Raw genomic sequence first — 15,002 nt, forward strand, 5'->3', positions numbered from 1 at the left:
GTAACATCTGGGTCCCCATTTAAAGGCAGGGGTTGATTATTCATGGAGAGACAAAATGATCGCACAGATGAATACAGTCTATTGATCGAACTGGTGGTGAGAGACACACTGTCCTTGTCAGAGCTGAGGGACCATCGTCTTTGACAGGTAAAAAAAAAAAAGGGCGTATTCTCCCCCCACGCCGGGTGGGAGAATCGCCGGGGTGCCGCGTGAGTCGCGCCACGCCGCCCCGACTCCCGCTCGCGATTTCCCCCCCCCCCGAAACCAGGCGGGCCGCTCGGAGAATCCGCGCAAATGTGGAGCGGCCATTCTCCGGCCCAGATGGGCCGAGCGGCTGGCGGAAAAAATTACAGTCCCACCGGCGCCATTCACCTCTTGTCGCTGCCGGCGAGAACTCTGCCAAACGCTGGGGGGGGGGGGCGGCCTGTGGGGGAGGGAGGGGGGCTCCTTCACCGGGAGGGGCCTCCAGTGGGGTCTGGCCCGCAATCGGGACCCACCGATCGGCGGACCGGCCTCTCCCCCCCCCCGGGCCTACTTCCTTGCGCAGCCGGCCCCTGAACACCGATCCCATGTTGGGTCGGGGCCGGCGCGCGTAAGAGGTTCCCGCGCATGCGCAGGATAGCGTGGTCCAACTGCACATGCGCGGGTTGGCACGGCGCCAAGAGGCTGGTGCGGCGTGAACCACTCCAGTGCTGTGCTGGCCCCCTGTGGGGGCCAGAATAGGTCATGCCCGGGCCCTGTTCGCGCCGTCGGGAAACGTGACGGCGTTCACGACGGCTCAAACACTTGGCCTCAATATCGGAGAATCTCGCCCATGTCTTCTGAAATATGGCCTTTGCAATAACGCTGTCAACAAAGAAAGGACACAAATCCTGCTATTGTGTCCAGGAACCTGGGATCGTGAACTCTAAACTTCCAAAATGAGGTGTTTTCTGAAGCAAACGTGTAATCCCCAGAACGTACGAACAATGCTGTATGACTGGTACGCCCGTGAGACGTGATGTTATTGTCTGCAGGCACTTACCCTGTTGTTGCGTGTGTGGTAACAGCAAGGTCATCTCTGAAATGTTTTGTGGCTTGGAAAGTATTTCAAGGGACTTCCCAAAGGGAAATTGATCTCATGACAATTACTTTCCCCCTTCTCTCCTCGAACAGGAAGCAGGTGTGAGGACTGAGTTTTTGTTTGAAGCATTGGCTATTACTGATGTAACAAAAGGATTAAGAATAAGTGGTGCTCTGGGTGGGAAGGGAAGAATCAGTTTGTTTCTGTTGCTAGTAACCACAGGTCAGAAAACGTGCGTCAGCGTGGTGTTGAAATTCTCATCCCTATTTTAGTCAAATTATACTGTGCAAGTGGAGAGCGTTCGGCCCATCGTGTCAGTGCCAGATCTGTTTAATTAGTCTCACTCCCCTGAATGGTCCTCTCGCCCTGCAATTCTTTTCACTCGCATTCCAACCATAGAGTTTAGCTTTCTCCTCCTGGTCTGACATTTCTGATAAATAGTAACCCAACAACATAAATTTAAATCATCAACCGTTGACCAGAAACTGAACTGGACTCGCTATGTAAATACTGTGACTGCAAGAGCAGGTCAAAGAGTTCCACGGAGAGTAAAGTAAAGTCGCCATAATCCCAGGTGACCATAGACTGCCTTCCACTTTGAGGGGGAGAGCTGACTGGTGGTGGTTTAACCTGAAGAGCTCCACGCCTCAGGCGAGGGGCCAAGTCAGCGGCATGGCAGCACAGTGGTTAGCACTGTTGCTTCACAGTGCCAGGGACCCGGGTTCGAATCCCGGCTTGGGTCACTGTCTGTGCGGGGTCTGCACGTTCTCCCCGTGTCTGCGTGGGTTTCCTCCGGGCGCTCCGGTTTCCTCCCACAAGTCGCGAAAGACGTGCTTGTTAGGTGAATTGGCCATTCTGAATTCTCCCTCAGTGTACCCGAACAGGCGTCGCAGTGTGGAGATTAGGGGTTTTTCACAGTAACATCATTGCAGTGTTACTGTAAGCCTACTTGTGACACTAATAAAGATTATTATTAGGTTGAGGAGGCGGGGCCTTCATGAGTAACCTCAGCCGGCACGGGAATTGAACCAATGCTGTTGGCCTCGCTCTGCATCACGAACCAGCTTTTTAGCCAACTGAGCTAGAGTAACTCACCGCTTGACTCCCCAAAGCCTGTTCACCATCTACAAGGCACAAGTCAGGAGTGTGATGGAATGCTCCCCACTTGCCTGGATGAGACCAGCTCTAACAACACTCAAGAAGCTGACACCATCCAGGACAAAGCAGCCCACTTCATTGGCACCCCTTCCACCACCTGAAACATCCGCTCCCTCCACCACCGACGCACAGTGGCAGCCATCTATAAGATGGACTGCAGCAACTCCCCAAGTTCCCATAGGCAGCACCTTCCAAACTCACATTCTATACCACCTTGAAGGATGCGAACAGATGCATGGGGTCCCCACCATCAGCAAGTTCCCCTCCGAGCTGCACAGCATCCTGGCTTGGGAAAATATCTCCGTTCCTTCACTGTCGCTGGGACAAAATCCCTGGAACCCCCCTCCCTAACAGCATTGTGGGTGTACCTACACCACATGGGCACAGTAGTTCAAGAAGGTGGCTCACCAACACTTTCTCAAGGGCAATTAGGAATGGGCAGTAAATGCTGGCCTAGCCAGCGATGCCCACATCCCTTGAATGAATAAATAAAAACACAACCTCTGTAATTTAAAAAATAATAATTTAGAGTACACAAGTATTTTTTTCTCCCAATTAAGGGGCAATTTAGTGTGACCAATCCACCTAGCCTGCACATCTTTGGGTTCTGGGGGTCAGAGCCTTTGAGCGAGCTATATGGATATAAACAGTTACTCACTGGTGTGGTGTTGGGTGCTCTGAGGTACAGATGAACCAACACGGTTGCGATTGGTACAACGCAGTTTTATTCCAACTTGTTATATACAGATCTGTCTTGGTACTCAGCACGTGGTGATTGTGTGAGTGTCTTGTTAATCAGGTCCTGTCCTTGTCCTGTCTCCAGATGGACTGACCACCAGGTGTCGTGTTTCTTGTCTTATACTGTCTCTGTCCTTGTCTGTGATTGGCTGTCGTGTTATGTGTGCTAATTGGTCTGTCTATCATGATGTGTGTGTTTGAATATCATGACAACTGGTACCATGTTTTGTTATGATCTCAACGTAGCCCAAGCTGCTTCCTTGATGTGCACTCTGACAAAGGAAGTTTCAGACTTGGAGATAGCTTCAACACGTTTATTAAACTACTAACAATTCTCCTACTTGGATTCAATGCTACTGTTCATCCTTCTATAGCTACTCAGACTGACTAACCAGTCTGCTACAATCCATGTGGTGGGGGTGATGTTTAATCAACCCTGTGTCTGTACTCACTGAGTGTCTCCACTGGAAAGAGGAAGATCATGTGTGCAATGTCCTTATATATGGGTTGGTGTAATGCCCCCCTGTGGTAGTGTCACCTCTGTGTGTATCGTGAATGCCCATTGGTCGTGTCCTATCTTACTGACCTATTGGTTGACTGTCTGTGTGTCATGTCTCTGGTGTTCCCTCTAGTGTCTAGCTAGGTGTAGCGTATGTACATGAACCCTTTGTGTACTTACAGTAATGTATATCACCACAAGAGCCACGCAGACACGGGGAGAATGTGCAAACTCCACACGGCCAGTGACCCGGGGCCGGGATCGAACCCGGGTCCTCAGCAGCGTGAGACAGCTGTGCTAACCACTGCGCCACCATGCCACCCACAACCTCTGTAATATAGAGAACTGCCCAAAAGCACTTCAAAGGAGCTTTGTGAAAATTCCCGACTGTTAGGGCTGGATTGGTGAAGACAGGACCATCAAAGATGCAGGAAAGGAGGACAAGGATGGACAAGATGCCAGTGTCAGAGGAATGTAAGAGTATCATAGAATTTACAGAGCAGAAGGAGGCCATTCAGCCCATCGAGTCTGCACCGGCTCTTGGAAAGTGCACCCTACCCAAGGTCAATACCGCCACCCTATCCCCATAACCCAGTAACCCCACCCAACACTAAGGGCAATTTTGGACACTAAGGGCAATTTATCATGGCCAATCCACCTAACCCGCACATCTTTGGACTGTGGGAGGAAACTGGAGCAGCCGGAGGAAACCCACGCACACACGGGGAGGATGTGCAGACTCCGTACAGACAGTGACCCAAGCCAGAATCGAACCTGGGACCCTGGAGCTGTGAAGCAATTGTGCTATCCACAAGGCAAACGTGCTGCCCCTCCAGGTTGTCAGGCTGAGGGTTGTCAGGCTGGAGAAGGTTATAGAGGTATGAAGGGAGCAGAACAATCAAGTCATTTAAACATCTCTACACAGGATTTTAAATTCGAGGTGTTGAGAAACCAGGAGCCAATGTTAAGCCAGCAAGTACAAAGATGATGAGTGAGCAGGATTCGGGTCAGAGTAGGATATGGGCATTGGAATTTGGGATGACTGAGGTTTATAGACAATGGAACCAGACCAAAAGGGTCATTAAAGCTTTTAAAGACTTGAACAATATTGAGTTTTGAGGCTATGAAGGTATGACAGCCGAACTGTTGAGGTTTAATCAAAAAATAATTTCTGCAATGAGGATTTTGCTTATCAGGCCATTTCAGCCTGACAGATAGGCCATGATTTAATGCAGAAGCGCAGGCCTTTCTCACCGGCTGGAAAGTTGGGTACGAGCTCGCTTCCGTCGGCCCTGGAAGCCACGATGCAATTCTGTGTGGCTCAGGAAATCAGTTGCCTGAGGGTACGGCATCAGCCCCGCGGAAACCCGTCTCCAAACGTTGCTGGCCAATCAGAGTACTGACAGCTCTTCAGCATCAGCAGCGCCACCAGGAGCAGTGGCCACATCGGGGACTGCAGCCAGTCTTTATCCTGGAGCAGGAATGGAGATTGGAGTAAAAGGTAAGTGGGGCAGCTTTACAGGGCCTGACTGCCCCCAATGAGGGAGACATGGTGCGAATGAGGATGCCGGGAGTAAGCAAGTACGAGTGGCCCTTGTCCCTGGGGGTGGGGTGGGGTGGGGGGGTGGGGGGGAGTGGTGGATCCTCTGTGGGGCACAGGGTGCTCAGACAGGATGACCCCCTATCAGGTTGGTAGGAAACTTTGTCTGCTCTGTGTTTCCTTGAGATATGAATCACTAAGGAGTGAGTCTCTGATTTATTTTTGCGCTTGAGTTCAGTCTCTGATCTGGGAAATGAAGTGTGTTCAAGTGCAGACTGGGAGAGCTTCCCATTCGCTATAGAGAACACAGGGCAGGATTCGCCGGTTCCCAGCCGCATGTTTCTCGGCCGCACACCGTACAATGGCGGTGGAATTCCATCTTCCCGTCGTTCGTCAATGCGATTTCCAATTGAAACCACCCCACGCCGCCACGAAAACCACTGGCGGGGGTGCACTGTCACCGGGAACAGTGAATCCCGACGACTGGATAATAATAACTTATTGTCACAAGTAGGCTTCAGTGAAGTTATTGTGAAAAGCCCCTAGTCGCCACATTCCAGCGCCTGTTCGGGGAGGCTGGTACGGGAATTGAACCCGCGCTGCTGGCTGTGTTCTGCATTACAAGCCAGCGATTTAGCCCACTGTGCTAAACTAGCCCCTTCAGATAACTGTGGCCACAGTTTCAATGCAAAGTCTCAAGACATGGATCGCGCAGAGCAAGATTGGTTTGACTATCAGAAGCCAAACTGTGCTAACGGAGCACCTTTCACATGGCCAGCACATCGCAATCAGTTTCACAGTCACTGAGGTACTTTTGAAGCCCAGTCATTCATGATCCGTGAGCACGCGTGACCGTCAGTTTACCACAGCAAGGTACCGGGTATCACAATGAAAACAGCACTGAGAGGAAAGAGCCCTTTCATGCTCTGATAGGCCTGTCACAAGTTGGACGTGGGCGACAGAATCCACTGAATGGAATCACTGAGAGGAATCTTGTGAAAAGAAGTGAGGACAGAGAACGAGGCGACAGAGGAAGAGCTCAGCATCATGCCGAGCCCAAAATTCATTGGGTTGAGGACATAAGGGGATGAAACTGAGTCCTTTGTTAAATGCAGAATGTTCAGCATCAGGGAGCGGAAGGTGAGAATGCATGGCAAGCACAGGTTAGAAGAAGGGATTGTGGTCAGAGGAACGGGAAAATGTGGAGGGTCCCAGATAGACGTATTTTCCTCTTCTCAGCTCCGAGGAAGAGTCGTACGGACTCAAAGCGTTAACTCTGTTTCTCTCTCCACAGGTGCTGCCAGGCCCGCTGAGTTTATCCTGCATTTTCTGTTTTTATTTCAGATTTCCAGCGTCTGCAGGATTGCTATTATTTTAGATGCTCAGATCCTGGAGTTGCTCTTGATCCCACAACCTCCTGAATCAGGAATAACAGAGCGACCACTGAACCAAACACCATCAGTGCATTACGTGACAACATCCAAATATTTTTTAAAAATTAAAAATTAGTGTACCCAATTCATTTTTTTTCAATTAAGGGGCAATTTAGCGTGTTCAGTCCACCTACCTTGCACATCTTTGGGTTGTGGGGGTGAAACCCACGCAAACACGGGGAGAATGTGCAAACTCCACACAGACAGTGACCCAGAGCCGGGATCGAGCCTGGGACCTCGGCGCCGTGAGGCAGCAGGGCTAACCCACTGCGCCACCCTGCTGCCCTAACATCCAAATATTGAACACTTCTTGTTCACAATCCATCTTCCAATCCCTTTTGGATGGAACGATGTGGTAGATGAATGAAATGAAAATCGCTTATTGTCACAAGTAGGCTTCAAATGAAGTTATTGTGAAAAGCCCCTAGTCGCCACATTCCGGCGCCTGTTCGGGGAGGCTGGTACGGGAATTTGGAAGCTCTTGTCACCAACGTGAATGAGAAATGGCCGAGCCAAACATGACATTATTCATTTCACAGACACAGCGCCATTTATTATAACGCACAGCCCATCCTGAATCAGACATTTTGGGAATCAATCGAGTTTCTCCATCAGATTTATGGAGCATTTTAGATCTACTTAAAGCTGGAGTGATTGAAGAGCCAGGAAGCACATCGTGATCCAGCAGAGCTCAACAGTACTGTGTTCAGGAACAGCTCAAACTGCCACCCACAGTGTGTGGTGAGTAGTCCTTGCAGATTAATCTCACTCCTGATCTCTGATGTTCTGTCTGCCCTCACACTGGTCACAAACATGGAATGGATTGATACACAACAGAACCCAGCCCTCAAGGAATGAGGTCTGGAGCAGTGGAATCTAGCTTTGAAATGGTTTCCTCTGGTGCACACGCTGATAAGCAATGTATCTAGGATCAACCTGAATGTCTGAAACTATTGCCCATGTATTTCAATGGCCACAATCTCGCAGCCCCATTAGCCACGGGTCCAAATCTCGTAATGGCCACTGAACCTCAAGAGCGGCCAAAAATGGGATTTATGCCGGCGAGATCTCAGTTTGAGATCTTCTTCACACCCTGCCGATGACGTGATTTCAATCCATTAACATAATTTAACATATTATTAAAGTTCTTGATGTCGTAGCGTCCGACCACGGCGCATCCTCCCCTGGTGTGAAGTGATGATGGCTCAAATCACTACTAGTTTTGAAAAGCAAAAAATGGATGACATTACTGGAGTCACGGATGTGCCTATAGGCCCCAGGGGTTGGGGGACAAGGCTGGGCATTGTCTCCTGGCAGTGCCAGGTTGAAGTGTCAAGGGACAGTGCCAAGGGGACACCTGAAGGGGGCAGTGCCAAGAGGGCTCTGGCTGGGGTTTACCCTCTCACCCTCCTCCATTGGAAGGGGGGGACTTCCCTCTGTGTCTGGAGTTTGGGTGCTGTTCTCCTTGTCCACTGGGAGTCCCGAGTCCTGATCATTGTGGGGGTGTCCTGATCTCCATGGACGGGGGGATGCTCCATGTCCGTGGGTGAGGCCTTCGACGTTATTTTGCGATCGGAGTGCCCCCCCCAGCTGGCTGTGTGATCCTCGCCAGCACTCTGAAATTGCCCAGAGTGCAGTTAAATCAGGTGAGAAAAGGCGTCAGTTTCTTCTCAATGTGTGTGGGGAAAAGTATCATAACTACAGTAAGTTAAACTCATTTCACTTCCATTCGCAAACCTCCAGAGAATCTTTGAGATCTGCTGTATATGCAATACAGAAATCCTCACCCTCCTTATATATTAATTAAAACTTTCTGTTGGCCAACATCATTATCATAACTTAGTGTCATATTTAAGAATAGATACAGCCTCTTTCCAAGATTCATTTTGTACAATTGTTAATTAAATGTTCAAGGCCCTGTGAATCTAAGCTGCCTGTGAGGAGTTTTTGGAATTATGTGGCCTACTTTATCCAAGCATTAAGTATGTAAGTAAACAAGATTAGATATATCTTCATTGATTTGAATTATAATTACTTAGTGATTTTGAAATTAATCCGGTGCATCCATTCATATAATCCTGATCTTCACTTGACTTGTTGTTGTCAACAATGAGGCAGTAAGGTGACAGAGTGGTTAGCACAGAGCCAGGGACCCGGGTTTGATTCCAAGCTTGGGTGACTGTGTGGAGCCTGCACGTTCTCCCCGTGTCTGCGTGGGTTTCCTCCGGGTGCTCCGGTTTCCTCCCACAGTCCAAAGATCTGCAGGTTAGGTGGATTGGCCATGCTGAATTACTGCTTAGTGTCCAAAAGGTTAGGGTGCCGGTTACTGGGTAACGGGAAGAGGGCAGGGGAGTGGGCCGAGGTAGGGTGGTCTTTTGGAGGGCCGCTGAAGACTTGATGGGCCGAATAGCCTTCTTCTGTACTGCGCGTGGGGCTCCGGCGGGCGCCAGGTCCCGGAGGGAGACCGTATCTTGGCGTCCGTCGGGGAACGCTACGTAGGCATACTGGGGGTTGGCATGCAGCAGGTGGACCCTTTTGACCAGCGGGTCCGACTTGTGCGCCCTCGCATGTTTCCGCAGCAGGACGGTTCCAGGTGTTGCTAGCCAGGTTGGGAGCGAGGTCCCCGAGGAGGACTTCCTGGGGAAAACAAGGAGACGTTCATGAGGTGTCTGGTTCGTGGTAGTACATAGCAGTGACCGAATGGAGTGCAGGGCCACTGGGAGGACTTCTTGCCAGCGGGAGACTCCTGGACCGAAGGGCCAGCAGGACGGTCTTCCAGACCGTTCCGTTCTCCCTTTCTACCTGCCCGTTTCCCCGGGGGTTATAGCTGGTCGTCCTGCTCGAGGCGATGCCTTTGCTAAGCAGGAACTGGCGCAGCTCGTCGCTCATAAAGGAGGACCCCCTATCACTGTGGATGTATGCGGGGAAACCGAACAGTGTAAAAATAGTCCGGGAGGCAGGGGATGGCGAATGGGAACCGGGAGTACTCATCAATCACGTTCAGGAAATACGTGTTGCGGTCGGTGGAGGGGAGGGGGCCTTTGAAGTCCATGCTGAGGCGTTCAAAGGGACGGGAAGCCTTTTTCAGATGTGCCCTCTCTGGTCGGTAGAAGTGCGGTTTGCACTCCGCGCAGATACGGCAGTCCCTGGTGACAGTCCTGACCTCCTCGATGGAGTAGGGCAGGTTCCGGGACTTAATAAAATGGAAGAACCGGGTGACTCCCAGGTGGCAGAAGTCCTCGTGGAGGGCTCGGAGGCGGTCTACTTCTGCGGTGGCACAAGTGCTGCGGGATAGGGCATCAGGAGGCTCGTTCAGCTTCCCGGGACGATACAAGATCTCGTAATTGAAGGTGGAGAGTTCGATCCTCCACCGCAAGATCTTGTCGTTCTTAATCTTGCCCCGCTGTGCATTATCGAACATGAAGGCCACCGACCGTTGGTCCGTGAGGAGAGTGAATCTCCTGCCGGCCAGGTAATGCCTCCAGTGCCGCATAGCTTCCACTATGGCCTGGGTGGCGAATTTCGGAGGCATGGAGAGTGCGGGAGAAGAAAGCCACGGGCCTGCCCGCTTGGTTGAGGGTGGCAGCCAGGGCTACGTCAGACCCATCGCTCTCGAACTGGAAGGGGAGGGACTCGTCGATGGCGCGCATCGTGGCTTTTGCGATGCCCGTTTTGATGCAGCAGAAGGCATGGCTGGCCTCCGTCGACAGGGGGAAGGTTGTGGATTGGATTAGGGGTCGAGCCTTGTCGGCGTAATTAGGGACCCATTGTGCATAGTAGCTAAAGAAGCCGAGGCAGCGCTTTAGGGCCTTGGGGCAGTGAGGGAGGGGGAACTCCATGAGGGTGCGCATGCGTTCGGGGTCGGGAATCCAGTCCCAGAAGGGTGGCTGCGCAGAGGTGCGGCAGCACGTATAGGCGGAAATTGCGGAATTCCCTGCCTTGGACGGTGAGGTTTGCGAGGCAGAACCCTTTTATCTGCACCGCGTGTGACCCGGAGGCCAGGGAGATCCTTTGTTGGGTGGGATAGGTGACCAGAGAACAGCGCCTTACCGTATCGGGGTGGACGAAGCTCACCGTGCTCCCGGAGTCGATGAGGCATGACGTCACGTGGCCGTTGATGCCGATCATCGTGGTGGCCTTTGCTAGCGTTCGGGGCCGACTCTGGTCCAGGGTAATGGAAGCCAGCTGCAGCAAGGAGTGAAGATCGGGCAGCACATCGTCAGCCGTGTTGGGGGCTTGAGGCCCCATCCAAAATGGCGACGTCCATAGATCGCACATGTAGTTCGGGGACTCCGAAGGTGGCGGCGGGGAGGAACAAAATGGCGGCGGGGAGGGACAAAATGGCGGCGCACTCTAGTCCCGCGAGGCGGAGGCCAGCTGCAACAAAGGGTTTTGGTCGGGTAGCGCGTAGCCAGCCGCGCTGGGGGCTTGAGGCCCCATCCAAGATGGCGCCGGCCATGGATCGCATGTGGAGTCCGGGGATTCCGGAGATGGCGGCGGGGAGGAGTAAACTGGCGGCGCATGCTGCTCCAGTGTGGCGGAGGCCAGCTGCAGCAAGGGGTTTTGGTCCGGCAGCGCGTAGCCAGCCATGCTGGGGGCTTGAGGCCCCATCCAAGATGGCGCCGGCCATGGATCGCCCATGGAGCTCGGGGACAGAGACCCCGACGATTGGACCGGCGAGGGACAAAATGGCTGCGCGCACTCCTCCAGCATGGTTGCCGGGGGGAAGAATGGCTGCGGCTGCAACGCTGCCTGGCGGGGCAAAGGCTGCGGTGCGCGTTGGGCCGGCGGGGCTGGGAAAAGGGAGTGCGGCGGTGGGCCTGGGACGGTCGGGACTTGGAAGAACGGCTGTGGTTGCACAGCGGGCGGCTGGAGGAACTGCTGAGGGTAATCATTGGATACCGCGTTCACCGCGCGGGCGAGGCAGACCGCGGCATAGTGGCCTTTCTTGCCACACCCTTTGCAGGTGATGGTGCGGGCTGGGCAGCGCGCGCGCACGGGTGATTCGCCTGGCCGCAGAAGAAGCAGCGTTGGCCGGCGGCGGTAGCGGGGCGCCTTGCCGCGCAGGCCTGTTGAGTTAGCGGATAAGTCTGAGGGTTAAGCGGGTAAGTCTGGGGGGCTGCCGCGGCGGGGTGCCAGGCAGCCCAGGGGGGCACGGTGCGCGCGGGGCCGCACTCCCTTTTCCCAGCCCCGCCGGCCCAACGCGCACCGCAGCCTTTGCCCCGCCAGGCAGCGTTGCAGCCGCAGCCATTCTTCCCCCCGGCAACCATGCTGGAGGAGTGCGCGCAGCCATTTTGTACGCCACGTCCATGGACCCTGCCAGGGCCCAGGCCTCGGTGAGGCCCAGCGTGTCCATTTCGAGGAGCCTTCGGCAAATGTCGGGGGAGATCATACCTGCCACGAAAGCGTCTCGATTTAAAAGTTCGGAGTGCTCGTTCGCCGTCACCGCTGGGCAGCCGCAGTTTTGGCCCAGCACGATCAGTGCCCTGTAGAAATCTTCCAGTGTCTCATCTGGGCTCTGCCGTCTCGTTGCCAGCAGGTGACGGGTGTAGACCTGATTAAGTGGACGAATGTAGTGTCCTTCCAGCAGTTCCATGGCTTTATCATAGTTCGCCGCCCCTTCGATCAGGGGGTAGATCGCTGGGCTGACCCGCGAGCGTAGGAGGTGTATTTTCTGCCTTTCCGTGGGGGTGTCGTATCGAGGTAGCTCTGGAAGCATGCCAGCCAATGCTTAAAACTCTCGGTGGAGTTTTCTGCGTGAGGGCTGAGCTGAAGGCACGCCGGCTTATCTGATTAAATTGATACGCAATCAATATGCTTGAGTCCACGTGGAGTCATATCGAGTCAGCTTTAATCAGATAGAACTGTACCCAGCAGCGAAGTTACAGAAGTGAAGGCTGCTGGGACGGCATTGGTTCTTATACCCCGCCTCTTAGGGCGGGGCTATGTACATTGCCCAATGGTAGACCCCGCGGTCTAGCCAATGGTCATTCCTCTCTCTGGTACCGCAATACCTGGTATTACCACACATCACATCCACAATATGACACCTCCATCCAGCAGCACTCCCTCAGCATTGCACTGGAGTGTCAGCCTAGATTATGTGCCCAGGTTCTGACTCAAGAGTGCTACTCACTGAACCTCAGCTAACCTCATCATACCTGATCGCTTTACTAACTAACTTCATCGCCCACTGTGGTGATATGCCTGTGCACAGTTTTACATAAAGTTGTCCATCAATGTATATAGTTATCGATGCAAAATCCAACCAACAGGTGGCGCTAGAGAGCTACCATGGGACTCGAGATATCCAGCAGTTGGCAGTAAGTCATATAAGAGGATAGTCGCACCAGAAGTAGCTCAGGAATATTCACTGATTCATTTATTTGTTACTGTCCGTATCACAATTTGTTAATTATCTGTCCAGGTGTTAATCTTGTTGATAACTTATCTTAGTAGTCAAAGAACTAAATGTTCTGTGTGCATCTGTACCATGGCCATAACACAGAACATAACAGCCCACTGCAAATGAGCCTGTTCACAGCCGTCTGTGCACAGGTTTGACATTAGATTAAGGGCCTGCAAACTAAAAAGGACGCTCATGCTGCCAAGTGTTGAGTACCTCCCCATGGACCATCTCAAACAGGAAACCCTCTGAAAGCAGTCACAGAGCATTGCTCTTATATTAAAACTCACAGTGACTTTGGATGCAAACAACAGCTGCTCGCCTGATGTGACAGGGAATGAGAGAAATCCAGAAGTGCCAGTTAATTCAGCTTTGTCGGCGTGTTTTCTGTTCCACTGCCTATCAGCTATTGGCAATACCTAGTGGCTGAGCATGGGACGTGGGAGACAGACCCCCTGTCACACAGCTTTTCCCACTAACCTGTTTTCGGGTTTTTTCATACTAATTCCATTCATTTCTCGCAAAGTGGACTCGACCTCTCGATCAATAAACCTCGAAAACATCACCAAATACGAATTAGAACTTCTTGTCAGGCTGAAACCATTTGAGTCAAAGGGATTTGGATCAATTCAACAAGTGAAGAACATCAGCCTCGTGGACATCTTCCATGTGTGAATCGAGGCAGCTGTTTGGCCACAATGGGCATCACCCAAGCCATGCTTTGGCTCTTCTGCTCACATTTGCCAGCAGAATTCGATGGACACAGAGCTAAATTTTCACCTCCTGGGGGCGAAGGCACCTTGTGGCACCTTGGCTGGCACTCTGAGATGGCCTCACTTGTATGAACTGGTAATTTGGCCTGGGCATTTTCTGATCTCTATCACTTTGCTCCATGCTGGAGCACAGACATGCTGGGGTGAGATTCATCCCGGGCAAGGTTGTGAAACACTCTGTAGTACACCTGCTGCCATTTATTTATATGCCCCGCCCAATGTTTACTTCCATTGAAGTCAATGGAGCAGAATATTGAACGGGAAGTTTAACAGGCTGACCACTCATTTCGCAACCACGCCCAAGTTGAATTCCATCATCATAATTCTTTCCTAAACCCATTGCTGCTTCCTAAATCACATCAGCTTAACACCTGCCGCATACTTGGCATTGCTTTTCACAGCCCAAAGAACCAAGTTGTTGTTAACCTATCACAAAGAAAACATTCTCATCATACCGAGATATTAGTACTATTGCTATATTTACTCGCTATAAATATGGCAGTCAATAAGGTTGCCCTTCTTTTGTCTAGATTATGATATTATATTGCTTTCAGAGTCGCCAGGTATCAAATTATACCACCACAAGGTTCAACCTGATAGCGATCAAGACCCAACAACCAGTTAGTTAGTTCAAGTTCAATAATACTTTATTTACGCACAAGATTAACTTACACATGCAACATAAACACTATGAGCTAAATTACACCTAACACTATGACAACCTGTACTTAACTTCAGGCACCCGGCTTAGGTCAGAGGAACAGTGGCCTTTGTTCGAATCTGGATCTGCCGGGTCTGGAGAAGTAACTGCGGTTCAGCTGGGCTCATCCGTCTGGTAGCGAGCGTTGAACTTGGACTTGCTTCTGGTCATGGTGCTGCAGTTGGAGATAGACGTTGCCGGAGCGCCAGGACCAAAAGAGATCTAACACATGGCAGTGTCTCTTTATCCTCGGGGGGTGTCGAGCTCTTTTGGGCGGTCCTTAGGTTTGGACCCAATTAATTGGGCAGTTCTCGATCACTGCCTTCGATCTGAGCTGGGTGGCTTGATGGCTGGGCGTGTCCTAAGCAGTCATTGACCTTGCTGTTTATGCTTCCTGAGTAAAGGGAGTGGCGCCAAAATGTCTGGGATTGTATCGGTTACCTGTGTATCAATCTTTTATCTTACAGAGATGGGTCATTAAAATGCTAATCGTTTGGGGGTTTTGATGCTGCCTGGATTCTCTGCTCACGAATATACATTCAGGCTCTGAGCCGGCCTGAATCTTACATTCTCCACATTTCCCTTTAGGCTTTGCGAACGACCATATTTCTTGTTGTAAGTGGCCATCCCAGATGGCTACAGTACTGATCTTCCATATTTTGAAGCTATTTCTCGTATCCTATTATGTGCAC

Source organism: Scyliorhinus torazame, chromosome 3 (assembly GCF_047496885.1).
Source record: "Scyliorhinus torazame isolate Kashiwa2021f chromosome 3, sScyTor2.1, whole genome shotgun sequence".
NCBI lineage: Eukaryota > Metazoa > Chordata > Chondrichthyes > Carcharhiniformes > Scyliorhinidae > Scyliorhinus > Scyliorhinus torazame.